Below are 12,855 nucleotides of genomic sequence, written 5' to 3' on the forward strand. Positions count from 1 at the left end.
TCAATTGCAGAATAAGAATTTCACGGTTTGAGGTAAGTAACCGTTTTAAATATGGTCCTGAGGGTATGAAACTTCGGAATTTCGTATCATGTGATTACTTTGGAGGTGATGCACATGCTAGGTGACGAGCGTGTGGGTGTGCACCGAGGGGATTGTGACTTGGTCCGTCCCGTGGAAACTGTAAAACTGAATAACTTGTTGATAGTCATGTGCTCTCTATGTGTTGTGGAAATTTAACTATAAGTCATGCTAGAAACCATGCTTAGGCTATATGTTGGTATTGTTGGGACCCACACAGGTCGTGTACATATTGAATTATCTGCTTAAATTGTTGTTTTGTACTCAATTACAACTTACTTGATTATTTTATCTCAGTCTCTATTTGTTCATTATTGATGTATCATATCATTGTTGTTTGAGCTGATTTTATGATTGTTGAGAGCCCGAGAGACTGGAGAGCTTTATGACTAAGTGAGGCCGAGGGCCTGATTGTGAGATATTATACTATAGCACGTGAGTTGGCTGTGCAACACGTGAGTTGGTCGTGCGGATCCAGATATTTATATTATAGCACGTGAGTTGTCCGTGCAGATTATAGCAATTGGGATGTAGGCGCCCCTCCAGAGTCTGTACACCCTCAGTGAGCGCGGGTACCCATTGAGTGTGAGTGCTAAGGGCTGGGAGCCCAGTGAGTGATTGTTGTCCTGAGAGGTTGTATTTGTTTTTCATTGGTTGATGCACTTAGTTGCTATATGTTATTGTGGTGAAATTTTTGAAGAATTATATATCCGGATTACATGAACTTAAATTGTATAAAATTGATTCGACTTAAACTGCCGGATTTGAAAGCATGTCTATTCTTTGCTGGAATTACTGGAAATGAATTATAATTGTATAGCTCGTTACTATTTTCAGTTCCTTATTTATTATTGTTACTTGTTGAGTTGGTTGTACTCATACTACACCCCTGCACTTCGTGTGCAGATCCAGGTGCTTCTGGACATAGCGGGTATTGATTCTCTCGTGCAGTTGATCTTCTGGAGATTCAGAGGTAGCTGCCGTGTTTCGCAGACCATGTCTCTCTTTCCCTATCTTTTTGTTTATTGTATTTTGGTCTTAGACTATTATAGACCTTATGTTTCAGACTTATATCCATATTAGATGCTCATGTACTCGGTGACACCAGGTTTTGGGGAGTGTTCGTATCAGTATTTGTGGGATTTTGTATTGTATTTAAATATTATATTTTCAAACTTAAGAGAAATTGTGGTTTATTGAGATTTTCGGCTTGCCTAGTAACGAGATAGGCGCCATCACGACAGGTTGGAATTTTGGATCGTGGCAGTAGAAAATCCTTGGAGATGCTTATGGAGGCATTATTTGTATACGAGAAAGTTTCTGGTCAGTTGGTGAATAAACAGAAGTCTTGTATCATATTGGAACTGCAGATTTAATTCAAAGGGTAATAGATATCACAGGAATGGAACACAAAGAACTATCTATCAAGTACCTTGGCTGCCCCATATATGTTGGGAGGAAAGAGATAGCTATTTTCTCTGACTTGATCACCAAAATATTGCAAAGGATATCAGGATGGCATGCCAAACTTTTGTCCACGGGTGGTAGAGCTGTATTGATCAGACATGTCTTTCTTTCTTTGCCAATTCATCTCCTAGCAGCCATACACCCTTCCAAGGGAGTCTTACATTAGATAGAGAGGATGTTGGCCAGATTCTTTTGGGGAGGTTCAGATGAGAGGAGAACATTTCACTAGGCTTCCTGGGATAGTTTATGTTTCCCATACAGAGAGGGAGGAGTTAATTTCAGAAAATTACAAGATAAATATAATTCTTTCACAGCAAAGCAATGGTGGAATTTAAGGACCGATGATTCACTATGGAAGAAGTTTCTTATGAGTAAGTACTGTCAAAGATCACATCCTCTGATCAAGAAATGGTATTCTGGGAAGTCCTATTCCTGCAATGCTATGTGTAAGATTAAAAGTAAGGTGGATATGCACATATTATGGAAGGTTGGGAAAGGGGACATTGCCTTTTGGTTTGATAACTAGGCCAATCTTGGTCCACTGTGCAATTTTCTGCCAGAAAGAAGCAAGCCTACGAACATGAAGCTCTCCGAAGTACTGGTGAATGGTCAATGGTGGTGGGGAGGATGGGATAGCGTAATGCCTAAATATGTAATGGAAACCATTGACTCTATGAAGAACAAACTGAGATGTGCTGAACCTGATGTCCCAGTTTGGACTGCTGATGAGAAAGGTACCTTCTCTGTGGCTTCAGCTGGGCACTTATTCAGAAGGAAAAAGCAAAATTCATGGATTGAGTCAAAGACTTGGTAGAAACAAGTGCCATTCAAAATGAGTTTTATTGTTTGGAGGGCCTTGAGGGATAAAATCCAATATGGTGCAAGAGTTCTCAGGATGGGGTTCTCTATTTCTTCTAGTTGTTGTTGTATAATTCCTGACCTTGAAACAATAGATCACGTCTTTTGTTCCGGAGCTTATGCTCAAGAAGTATGGAGAATTATATGTGGCCCTAGAGGTACTCCCTATATAGGAGTGTCCTTTAGGCAACTATTGTTAAATTGGTGGAAGCTTAAGGCTCAAAACCCAGCTGAAGCTCTTCTATTGAACTGTTTACCTATCGCCACAACATGGGAAATTTGGAAAGCCAGGTAAGGAGTCAAATATGGTTCCGAGAGAATTAATGTGAGGAAGACCATATTTCTTATCTCTTTCTCCATCTCTCAGGTGGTGAATACTCAATTCCTTAGGTTCAGAATCAAGTCGGAATGGAACAACATCTCTCAATTATTCCACACAACTGTCTATTTCGAGAAGACTATCATAACCAAGTGGAACAATCCCCCCGAACTATTTGTTAAGCTTAATTCTGATGGAAGTTGTAGGAATGGTTGGGGGAGTAGTAGTAGTAAGAGACAATATGGGATGTTTGATCTATGCGTACACGCTAAACTTAGGTAATGGAACTAGTGACTGGGCAGAAGAAATGTCCTTGTTATTTGGCATCAAGTGGTGTATTGAGAGTGGTTTCCACAATATCTTGGCAGAAAGTGATTCCAAACTCTTGGTGGATTGTGTTAATGGAAGTAATTGCACTTCATGGAGAATAGCAGATCAAATTAATGAGCTTAGAAGATTGAGGGGACATAAATTTTTTAATCTGAATCATTATTTCAGGGAAAGCAATCAAGTTGCTGATAAACTGGCAGCTTTGAACCATGATTCATTGCAAACTCAAGTGTTCTAGTCTTTTGCTGATTTACCAACACAAGTAAGAGATCTTATGAACATGGATAGGTGGAAATTTAAAAAAAAATATTTTCTGCTTACTCGCAATTGAACATAGTAAAATAAAAAACTGAGAGATTTGGTTAAAATTGTTCATTTGGCAAACATCAAAAATCATGTGAGATAAATTACTTATTTTTTGATGAAAAATATTTTCAGGAAAACATACTCTAAAATATGTTTTTCTTCATCCAGACACACCCTTATATTTGAATGCTACTTTACTAAATAACAGTATTTTATGCATGTAGTTTTGAATATCCCTTCTAAAGGGGAAATGAAGATGGTACAGCCATGTAGTGGCTTAACTAATAGCCAAGATCTTTTTTTATTTTTACAAAAAAGATTGTTTTTCTTATTTTTCTTGCTCAGTTGAGAAAAAAATAATCTTCAGCATTTTCAAGCAAACCACTCTTAGGTAGTTAGGTTACCTCCATTTTATTTCTCAAGAAAATGATTTAACATAATAATTTCAATTTAAATAGGAGGAAGTGATTATATGAAGATCCTCATAGTGTTAATTTTTAAATCTTTTAGGTGTAAAATTAAAGATCTGTAAGATTTAATTCATAACTGAAAAAGAATTATAATGAACCAAAAACTTAATTGCTCCTGAAAACTCTCTTCTCATAATCCATTTACACTTAGGCCCCACGTTTCCCTTTCTATATTCTCAAAATCTCTTTTCTCTGCACTCCCCCGATCTTTTTTTAAAGAGAAAATTGTTCTAAATAGGAGTGTTAACTAATCTATTTATTTCGATTTTTGTCAAAAATAAAAACCAAACCACCAAGATCAACTTGTTTAGTATCAATTTTTTCTCTGTTTTTTTGTCACATAAAATAAAATTTTATTTCACTTGTTAGCGTTATAAATAAAATTTTGTTGTTAATAAATTTTTAGTAACAATCAGATAAACTGACAAGCATATGTTTTATTAAAATATCCTTGAGAAATATTTATTATAACACATGATGATTCTTTTTTTTGAGAGTTAATACCTCAAAACTCTCCTTAAATTATTCACTTTTTGCAACTTTAATATTTAAACTACAAGATATTGATGTCACACTCTGAATTAGGGTTGTGCATAATTTGGTAAATACCAAATTACCGTATCGAAATCGAAAATTTTGATATGTGATATTCGAGTATTTTGGTATTTGGTTTAAGTTTTAAAAAGAATTGATATTAGGTATGATATTTAGTATTTAAAAAAATAATACTGAAATACCTATACCGTACCGAAATATATACTAAGTTACATAATACATATATTATTGATTATAACGTACTAAGTTACATAATATTTCTCTGGCACTCATGATGAGGCTGCCACTAAAACCCATATACTTCTTTAGGAAAATGAAGGAACAAGTTAGGCTGCAAATTTTGACTCTTATTCTTCCTGTTATCAAGCAGGTTAACATAATATTTTTATGATTTTACTAGTGTATTGATATTGCATCTATTGGATTAGTCCTTATTGTATTCTCTAAATTTAGCTATTATCTCTAAGTAAGTAATAAGACATTTTTAATGATCAAATTTATTCATTTATGTACTGTTTTTCTTTCTATAGATTAATACTTGCTAATTTTGGACAAAGATTTTCTCAACGTTAATATTCAAGCCGAACAAACCGAAGTTACAATACTGAATAAATCGAAACCGACAGGAGAAAAACCGAACCATACGAATTGAATTAGGTACGGTTTTGGTGTAACATTTTAAGAAATCGAATACCGAAAGTATCAAACCGAAATATTTAATTACCGTATCGTACCGACCGACGAACACCTATGAGCTATAACATTTCTATAGTCAAAGGGAATTTTACTCTACTATCTTCGTACAAATGATGAAGTCCCTAGAAGTCTTTAGCCCATTCAGCTCTGTAAGCTTGAACAATTACATACTCTTACATACTTTAGTTTGTCACATTTAGCAACATTTTAGTAATATAAAATGTCGATAACTAGTCTGCTTACTTGAACTTCTCAACACTTTGGAATTATAAATACTTGAAAATTATTGAACACTTTCACATCAATATTTCAAAAGGCTTTAGTTAATTAATGGGAAAAGGTCAAAATTGTCTCTTTACTTTGAATAATTAACCACATTTACACCTGTTTCTATTTTCCATCTAAAATTGTCCCCCGTTAATATATAGTAACTAAAATTATCTCTAACTCTAACAGATGTCCAACATGGCATCTAGGACCCATAATAATTTGCCAACTAAGCAAATATTAACCCATTTTTAAAAACCCGCCCGACCCTATTGGATTAAACTAGAACCCGCTAATTAGTCTTCTTCTTCCTCGTTAGAGAAGACCAACAGTCAGCCGGAGTTGAATAAATGGCCGGAATCCGGCCAAAGTGCTTCAGATCTGGGTCTCTGAAACTGAAAAGAAAAAGAATAAGAGAAAAAACATTAATGGGGGTGGAGTCATCCGAGTTTTGTTAGTGAATAATCTGAAGGAAGCAACAGTAGATGAAGAAGAATCTTCTCCAAGCATTCAATTGAAACGTAGGACTGCTACTTAACAATTCTCTTGCTGAACTTGATTCCAGCAACCACGAAAGGTATCACACCGGCTACCAAAAAATTTCACTAATTTGTTAATCCCAGAAAGTAGAAGAAGCAAAAAGTCAAGAATTTAACAATAAAAGGGAAAAAGCATAGAGTAGTAGAAGCAGTATTACCCAAAGAGCCAACAACAATTTGCCAAGGGATATCGGGGTTTGAAATAGTAGTAAGTCCTGTAATTTCTTCGGTGGCGGCTTTGATTGACGGCTTCCTTAATTGCTTGTTTCGTTTCTTAAGAAGAAAATGATGGGATTGTTTGCTTAAGGGAAAGGCCTGAAGCTTGAATATCGGTTTGGCGTCTGAAAATTTTGAACTCCTATGGAAGGAGTGGATGACAGGCCTGAATACTGGAGCCAATGTCTCCGGCTGCAATTGAATACCGGATTCCGGCCATTTACTCAACTATTGGTCTTCTCTAATGAGGAAGTAGAAGACTAATTAACGGGTTCTAGTTTAATCCAATAGGGTCGAGCGGGTTTCTAAAAATGAGTTCATATTTGCTTAGTTGACAAATTATTATGGAGTCCTAGGTGCCATGTTGGACATTGTTAGGATTAGGGGTAATTTTAGTTACTATGTTAACGGTGAGGACAATTTTAGACAGAAAGTAGAAACGAATATAAACGTGACTAATTATTCAAAGTAGGGGGATAACTTTGGCTTTTTTCTCTTAATTAATTTAAATTTGGTCGGAACCATTTTAATATGGAACTTAGAGGGCCATTTCCTTTATGATTATTCGAACCTTTAATCTTGAAAATCTATTTGATGTTGAACATATTTTCGTATGTTTCGATATTAACTTGCTCATATTTTTACCGCTATTTTTTTGTATTTGATATTGAATATACCCAATTTAACTTGATTATGGAGTTTTATACTTATTTGGGTGTTAATGGATAATATATGTATATTGAAGATAAAATTCTGAGAGATAAAATTCGGATAAAAAGTTATTAATCTAAAGGAGTGATTAGAAGGAGAATCTAATGGACCTAATCATCACATAATGAGTACTTGCTAATCATTACGCGATGATTGGATAAAGGTTATAAAGGAATTGAACAAGCAAAATGATATGAAAAGCAGAATGAATTGAGGAATTAGATGAAGACGTGAAGAATTGACAAGGGCAGGTGGCGCGAGAGTTTTAGTTCGCGTTTGAGCTTGCGTCGCGACTTCCAGCGCGAGATTATTCCTCGCGTTTGAGCTCACTAGGCACGGCCTATAGCGAGATGTTTCGCGTATTCCGGGTTTCAAGCCTATTTCGTCTCTTTTTTGGTTTTGGACTTAATTATTTTGTTTAAGCCTTTTTCCTACATATATAAATAGTCTTTAAACACTATTTTTACGGGATCTTTTGACCGAAGGAAGAACAAGCCATTTTGGAGGCAAGAACATCACGTGGAAAAATTTTTGGAGGAGAAAATCATCGAGTTCTTCATTCCTTCATCTTTTTTTTTTTTGTAATTTGTTTAAGAAAAATACTTGAAAAATTATTACTACGAACATGAGTGCCTAGCCACTCTAGTTTCTACGATTGTAGTTGACATGATTATTAACGTTTATTAATTACATCTTTGTTAATTCGGATTAACATCCTGTGGTTATTTCTTTAATTCTAGTTTTAACTTGTGAATTGTTGTAGCTACCAATTCACCCTACTATCTATGCTATGCTTGAGAAAGCTGTATTTAGATTAGAGTAAAATTAAAGAGAGCTTATTTCTGAACCCATTGCTCGGGGAACGATTTCACGGTTAGGATAGGAATATACCTAACAGTCTTGCTTAGTTAAAAACCGTATTATATTCGTTCATGATAGACTCAATACCATAGGAATATGGATTGATATATTGTGGATAGGCGAGTAGTATTGTGGGAACATGCTATTCATATAAAGGATCCGGTCAATTAGCAACCATTGATAATCTGGATTCACAAGTGTAGTTATTGAATTTAATAGGATTGATAAACCGACTACAACCCTGGAATCTTCATCTCCTCTGAGTAAAATCCAAAACACACATTTGCATCCCTGATAAATTAGCTAATTACTTATTCAATATTTGCAAAAGTAGTCTAGTAGATAAATAATATTTTTTAATTATCTTGGACAGTTAATTGATTTTAGTTTGTTTAGTTAACGATTAATCTAAGTCTCTATGGGTTCGGCAAGGTGGGTTGCTCTGATGGTAAGCGCCCTCCACTTTCAACCAAGAGGTTGTGAGTTCGAGTCACCCCAAGAGCAAGGTGGGAGTTCTTGGAGGGAAGGATGCCGAGGGTCTATTGAAAACAGCCTTTCTACCCCAGGGTAGGGGTAAGGTCTGCGTACACACTACCCTTCCCAGACCCCACTAGTGGGATTATATTGGGTTGTTGTTGTTGTTGTTATGGGTTCGGCATCTGACTTTCGAGTCACTTTATTACTTGACGGCCACGTATACTTACGTGTACTCGGGGAACCAACAAGTTTTTGGGGTCGTTGCCGGGGACTTAGTGCTTGATTGTTTATGTAAGTTAAGCTTTTAATTAATTTTTGTTCGAGTTTTTAATTTTCCTATTTAGTTATTTTTCTAGATTAGACTTTTACTTTTATCTTTACAGGTTTTGCTTATTTTTTTCTTTTTGTAAATATTTTTATTTTTATAACAATTTGATTTTTCTCTTAGTGTGTTCATAGTTCTCTCAACATGACATATGGGGATGAAATATCCGGAGGTAAGGTTATTGATGAAGACGCTTGGTTGACAGAAGACTTTTATGGCCCGTCTTTTTGGGCTTGTCATGACCTGAACTCCGGGAGGTCTGAATTTGAATATGGGAGTAAGGGTTGATATATTATGAATAGACAAATAGTATTGTGGGAATATGCTATTTATATAAACGATCCGGTCAGCTAGCAATTATAGATAATGTGGATTAACATGTGTAGTTACGAGCCCATAGGATTGACAAACCGACTACAATCCTGGAATCTTAATCTCCGTTGATTAAAATTCAACCACAATCGCTTGCTCCTAATTAATTTAACTAATTACTTGTTTAATTTCCGCAATAACAGTTTAGTAGAAAAATAATATTTTTTATTATCTTGGACAGTAAATTAATTTTAGTTTGCTTAGTTAATGATTAATCTAAGTCTCTGTGGGTTCGACATCCGACTTTTGAGTCACTTTATTACTTGACGGCTATATATACTTGCGTGTACTTGAGGAACCAACAAGTTTTTGGTGCCGTTGTCGGGGACGGATATTCATGATTAAGAGAATATGCGGAACGACGTTATCTTCTAACAAAGTTGGTGAATGATTGGTCGAAGGAGAGAGTTGATCTTGCACAAGAAATTGACAAGTTTGGCTTGGCTTTGCATAACTTGGATGCAGATTTGAGTGCAAAGATTGATGCGTTCAACGTCCAACAATTTAATGATGAGTTGTATGAAACTGAAAAAAATCTTCTAGACCAAATTGAGGAGCTAAAACGAGAATACCAAGCATTAGACCATATTTTTCTTGAGGGTGCCAATGTTGAGAAGAGTGTTCTAGAGTCATGTGAGGAAGTAGATAATGTTATATTTGAAGTGGGTACATATGAAGATGTAAATAGTGATGCGGTTCTAGAGATGGAACGCATTGGTCCTCATTCCATGCCTTTTTCAACATTGTGTTTGGATGGTGATATGGAAATTGAGTCATCCGAGCCTTTGGAGGAGCCAACGAACAAGGAACAAGGTGCTCACATGCTGGAATTTATTGTTCCAGGGAGATATAATTACATACCTCATCTGAATATTAAGAAGTATAGAATACGAAATTGGTTACTTGGTCCAATTACATTTGTCCCACCACCCCGCAAGCATAGCAAAAAACTTGAAGCCAAATTAGGGGTTCAATTCATAAGTTTGAGGTGGAGGGCAAAAAGTGCTTCAAGTCGAGCCGCGATGTTAAATCAGGTGCTTGTTAGGAGGCAACCCAACTTTACTGCCTTCTTTTATTTTAATTTTTATTATATTATTTTTGTAGTGTCTGTTTTTATTTTGTAGGATTATAAGCATAGGAAACAAAGCCATTGGAAGAGTGGAAAAGCGAGCTAGATAGTGAGAACTAAGTGTGGGGTGCCCACACAAAGGACCATGCCTGGGGAAAGTCTGAGTACCCCCTGAGCCACTATTGCTTCGGCCTTTGGCCTTTCAGGGAGAATCTAATGGACCCAATCATCACATAATGAGTATGATTGGATAAAAGTTATAAAGGAATTGAACAAGCAAAATGATATGAAAAGCAGAATGAATTGAGGAATTAGCTGAAGACGTGAAGAATTGACAGAGGCAGGTGGCGCGAGAGTTTTAGTTCGCGTTTGAGCTTGCGTCGCGACTTCCAGCGTGAGATTGACCATTTCTCATTGTTTGGCATTTTAGGGCCAATAAACTAGAATTTTAAAAAATTTCCTGAGTTTCTTGTGCATTAGCCCACACCTTTTTGTATGCATCTGGGCGAACGGACGTGAATCGCCTAAAATTTTGTCTCCCTATAAAAAAACAACCTACGAAACATTAGTCATTTTTTATCCATGACCGTTCCTCATTTTCTGGCATTTCAGGACCATAAAACTTGAATTTCGCTCAATTTCTAGATTTTCATGTGCTATAGTCTACGCCATCTGCATGAATCAGGGCGACCAGACCCGAATCGTCTGAAATTTTTCCAGCTCATAAAAAATGACCTAAGAAACAATAGTCATCACTTCTCCATGACTGCTCCTCGCTTTTCGGCATTTAAGGGCCATAAAACTGAAATTTTGCCCAATTCCTAGATTGTTGTATGCTACAGCCCAAGCCTATCTATATGTATTCGACCAACTAGACCGCGTCGCTTATAATTTTTCCGACCCATAAAAATTACCTAAGGAACAATAGTCATCACTTCGCTATGACCGTTCCTTATTTTTTGGCATTTAAGGCCATAAAAATGGAATTTCGCCAGATTTCCAGATTTTCGTGTGGTATAACCCACACCATCTGCATGCATCCTAGCGACAAGACCTGAATCACCTAAACTTTGCCGAATATTCAAACACGGTCTAAGGAACAATATTTTTTGCTTTTCCGTGACCGTTCCTCATTTTTTTGGCGTTTTAATGCCATAAAACTGGAATTTTGCTCCATTCCCAAGTATTCGTGAGCTATTGCCCACACCATTTGCATGGATCCGGCGACCGGACCCGAAACGGCTGAAATTTTGACGGGTCATAAAATATGTTCTATGGAACAATAGTTTCTCCGTGACCGTTTCCCATTTTTTGGAATTTTGGGGTCATAAACCTCGAATTCTGCCCAATTCTAAGGTTGTTGTGTGCTATAGTCCACGCCATCTGCATGCATCCGGGCGACCCGACCCTAGTTGCCCAAAATTTATCCGGACAATAACAAATTACCAAAGGAAAAATAATCATCGCGTCGCCATGACTGTTCCTCGTTTTTGACGTTTTAGAGTCATAAAACTGGAATTCCACCCAATTCCTAGATTTTTGTGCGCTATAGCCCACGCCCATCTGCATGCATTCGGTCGACCGGACCCGAATCATCTAAAATTTTGTCCGCCCATAAAAAGTGACCCAAGGAATAATAGTCATCGCTTCGCCATGACCGTTCTTCATTTTTCGCGTTCTAGGGCCATAGAACTAGAATTCTGCCCGATTTTTAAATTTTCATGTGCTATAGCCCACACCTATCTGCATGCATCCGGGCAACCTAACCCAAATCACCTAAAATTTTGCCGGCCCATAAAAATGACCTAAAGAACAATAATCATCGCTTCTCCATGACCGTTCCTTATTTTTGGCATTTTAGGGCCACAAAACGGGAATTCTGTCCGATTCCCATATTTTTGTATGTTATACCCACTTCATCTGCTTGCATCAAGGTGACCAGACCCGAATCATATAAAATTTTGTCAGCCTCTCAAAAATGACCTAAGGAATTATAGTCATCACTTCGCCATGACCGTTCCTCATTTAGATTTCCGTTTTAGGGCCATAAAACTAGAATTACGCCTGATTCCTAGATTTTCGTGTGTTATAGCGCACGCCATCTATATGCATCCGGGCGACCAGACCTGAATAGCCTAAAATTTTGTCGGCCCAAAAAAACCACCTAAGGAATAATAATAGTCATTGTTTTGCCATGAACGTTCCTTGTTTTAAGTGTTTTAGGGTCATAAATCTTGAATTCCGCCCCATTCTAAGATTTCCGTGTGCTATAGCTTACACTATCTGCATGTATCCGGGCGACCGGACCCGAATCACTGAAAATATTTTCAGCCCATAATAAACGATCTAAGAAACAACAGTCATTGCTTTTCCATGACTGTTCCTCGTCTTTTAAAGTTTTAGGACCATAAATTTGAATTCCGACTGATTCCCAAATTTTCGTATGCTATAGCCCACGCCATCTGCATGCATCCGGGCGACCGAACCTGAATCGCCTAAGGAACAATAGTCATCGCTTAGCCATGACCGTTCCTCAATTTTTGGTATTTTAGGGTAATAAAACTAGAATTCTGCCCGATTTTTAAATTTTCGTGTGCTTTAGCTCTCGTCATCTGCATGCATGCGGGCGACCGGGGTCGAATCACCTAAAAAATTTTCGGCCCATCAAACACCACATGTGGAACAATAATCATCTCTTTGTCATGACCATTTCTCATTTTGTGGTATTTTAGGGCCATTAAACTTGAATTTTATAAAATTCTCAGATTTTCTTGTTCTATAGCCCACGCCTTTTTGCATGCATCCGGGCGACCAGACATGAATTGCCTAAAATTTTGTCTCCCTATAAAAAATAACCTACGGAACAATAGTCATTTTTTCTCCATGACCGTTCCTCATTTTTTGGCATTTTAGGACCATAAAACGTGTTTCTAGATTTT

General features: G+C 36.9%; 1 long non-coding RNA gene across 1 annotated transcript; it reads right to left on the bottom strand.

The window, feature by feature from the left end:
- Positions 1–5,406: 5,406 nt before the first annotated feature.
- On the bottom strand, positions 5,407–6,494 carry LOC108946230 (uncharacterized). The gene is made up of 2 exons (XR_011415738.1): positions 6,044–6,494; positions 5,407–5,935 (listed from the first exon to the last, which is right to left on the bottom strand). It is a non-coding gene; the product is annotated as an uncharacterized lncRNA (long non-coding RNA).
- Between the last annotated feature and the right edge of the window lie 6,361 nt (positions 6,495–12,855).

This window comes from Nicotiana tomentosiformis, chromosome 4, assembly GCF_000390325.3.
Source record: "Nicotiana tomentosiformis chromosome 4, ASM39032v3, whole genome shotgun sequence".
NCBI lineage: Eukaryota > Viridiplantae > Streptophyta > Magnoliopsida > Solanales > Solanaceae > Nicotiana > Nicotiana tomentosiformis.